This window comes from Pocillopora verrucosa, chromosome 12 (assembly GCF_036669915.1).
Source record: "Pocillopora verrucosa isolate sample1 chromosome 12, ASM3666991v2, whole genome shotgun sequence".
Taxonomy (NCBI): Eukaryota; Metazoa; Cnidaria; class Anthozoa; order Scleractinia; family Pocilloporidae; genus Pocillopora; species Pocillopora verrucosa.
The window spans coordinates 10580956-10584282 of NC_089323.1; positions in this window are offsets into that span (position 1 = coordinate 10580956).

Below are 3327 nucleotides of genomic sequence, written 5' to 3' on the forward strand. Positions count from 1 at the left end.
TTCTTTTCTTTAATGGAATTTCCTCACCTTGATTGAGAAGTCTATCAAGGATTCTGCTAACTCTTCAATATAGGAATAAATAAATTGACTTTTCAGATGATTACTTTTCTTTTAAAAATAATACTATCTCATTACTTTTCATGTGGATTTTGTGGAACAAATCAGGTCGTAAGTATCTTCATACTTTACTTAATGGTTACTGAGAACGTGACTTCAGATGGCATAGATCACCAGTAATCTCAAAATACTATCCTTATTGATATAATAAAAATGACTTTTCTTTACATAATATGTCATAATATTTATTATTATCATTTAAGTCCCTAATATATTCTTTGGTGCGGGAACGCAACCGCTTTAATTATACGAAGAAAACCTGATTTCCTTTCATATTAATGCTATCTGACCGGAATAAAATAGGTTTAAAATATCAGCCTGGCTGTTTTGCTGCTTTACAGTAATCGTTGACATGATATTTGATGAGCATCCCTTAGTGTGGTGATTTCATTTTACTTTCAAATTAAGGTTTTTTTTCTTTAATGAAATCTCCTTTCTTTGATTGAGAAGTCTTTCAAGGATTCTGCTAACTCTTCAATATGGAAATAAATGATTGACTTTTCAGATGATAACTTTTCTTAAAAAAATACTACTATCTCATTACTTTTCATGTGGATTTTGTGGAACAAATCAGGTGGTAAGTATCTTCATAGTTTCCTTAATGGTTAATGAGAATGTGACTTGTTCCTTTTCATGAGGATATGGTGCTGTAACTACCGTATTATGCACTATTGATTAAGTTCTAATCAAGTCCTCATAATTATTCTATCTTATGATGTTCATCATGTCCACGAGAGCCAATCAGATGACATGGATCACCAGTGATCTCAAAATACTATTCTTATTGATATAATAAAAATTACTTTTCTTAACATAATATCTCATAATATTTATTATTATCATTTAAGTCCCTGATATATTCTTTGTGGGAACGCAGCCACTTCAATCATACAAAAAAAACCTGATTTCCTTTCATTTTGATGCTATCTGACCAGAATAAAATGGGTTTAAAATACCAGCCTGACTGTTGTGCTGCTTTAAACTACTCGTTGACATGATATTTAATGAGAATCCCTTAGTGTGGTGATTTCATTTTACTTTCAAATTAAGTTTTTTTTCTTTAATTGAATCCCCTTTCTTTGATTGAGAAGTCTATGAGGGATTCTGCTAACTCTTCCATATAGAAATGAATGATTGACTTTTCAGATGATAACTTTTCTTAAAAAAATACTACTATCTCATTACTTTTCATGTGGATTTTGTGCAACAAATCAGATTGTAAGTATCTTCATACTTTACTTAATGGTTAATGAGAGTGTGACTTGTTCCTTTTCCATGAGGATATGGTGCAGTAACTACCGTAATATGCAGTATTGATTAAGTTCTAATCACGTCTTCATGATCATTCCATCTTATAATGTTCATCATCTCCATGAGAGCCAATCAGATTGCATGGATCACTAGTGATCTCAAAATATTATCTTTACTGATATAATAAAAATCACTTTTCTTTACATAATATGTCATAATATTTATTATTATCATTTAAGTCCCTGATATATTCTTTGGTACGGGAACGCAACCACTTTATTCATATCAAAAAAATCCTGATTTTCTTTCATATTAATGCTCTCTGACCGGAATAAAATGGGTTAAAAATATTAACCTGGCTATTTTGCTGCTTTACACTAATCGTTGACATGATATTTAATGAGCATCCCAAGGTGTGGGGATTTCATTTTACTTGGAATTTAAGGTTTCTTTACTTTAATGGAATGTCCTTTCTTTGATTGAGAAGTCTATCAAGGATCCTGCCAACTCTTCAATATAGAAATGAATAAATTGACTTTTCAGATGATTACTTTTCTTTTAAAAATAATACTATCTCATTACTTTTCATGTGGATTTTGTGGAAAAAATCAGGTCGTAAGTATCTTCATACTTTATTTAAGGGTTAATGAGAATGTGACTTGTTCATTTTCATGAGGAGATGGTGAAGTAACTACCGTAATATCCAGTATTGGTTAGGTTCTAATGACGTCCTCATTATTATTCCATCTTATGATGTTCATCATGTCCATGAGAGCCAATCAGATGGCATGGATCACCAGTGATTTCAAAATACTATCCGTATTGATATACTAAAAAAAACTTTTCTTTACATAATATGTCATAATATTTATTATTATCATTTAAGTCCCCGATATATTCTTTGGTACCGCAACGCAACCACTTTACTCATACCAAAAAAACCTGGTTTCCTTTCATATTAATGCTATTTGACCGGAATAAAATGGGTTTAAAATATCAGCCTGCCTGTTTTGCTGCCTTACACTAATCGTTGACATGATATTTAATGAGCATCCCTTGGTGTGGTGATTTCATTTTACTTTCAAATTAAGGTTTTCCTTCTTTAATGGAATTTCCTTTCTTTGATTGAGAAGTCTTTCAAGGATTCTGCTAACTCTTCAATATAGAAATGAATAAATTGACTTTTCAGATGATTACTTTTCTTTAAAAAATAATAGTATTTCATTACTTTTCATGTGGATTTTGTGGAACAAATCAGGTCGTAAGTATCTTCATACTTTACTCAATGGTTAATGAGAATGTGACTTGTTCCCTTTTATGAAGATATGGTGCAGTAACTACCGTAATATGCAGTATTGATTAAGTTTTAATGACGTTCTTAAGGTTTTTTCCATCTTATGATGTTCATCATGTCCATGAGAGCCAGTCAGATGGCATGGATCACCAGTGATCTCAAAATACTATCCTTATGGATATGATAAAAATGACTTTTCTTTACATAATATGTCATGATATTTATTATTAACTTAACTACCTGATATATTCTAGGGTGCAGGAACACAACCGCTTTAATTATACGAAAAAAACCTGATTTCCTTTCATATTAATGCTATCTGACCGGAATAAAATAGGTTTAAAATATCAGCCTGGCTGTTTTCTGCTTTACACCAATCGTTGACATGATATTTAATGAGAATCCCTTAGTGTGGTGACTTCATTTTACTTTCAAATTAAGGTTTTTTTTCTTTAATGGAATCTCTTTTCTTTGATTGAGAACTATATCAAGGATTCTGCTAACTCTTCAATATAGAAATGAATAAATTGACTTTTCAGATGATTACTCTTCTTTAAAAATAATACTATCTCATTACTTTTCATGTGGATTTTGTGGAACAAATGAGGTTGTAAGTATCTTCATACTTTACTTAATGGTTAATGAGAATGTGACTTGTTCCTTGT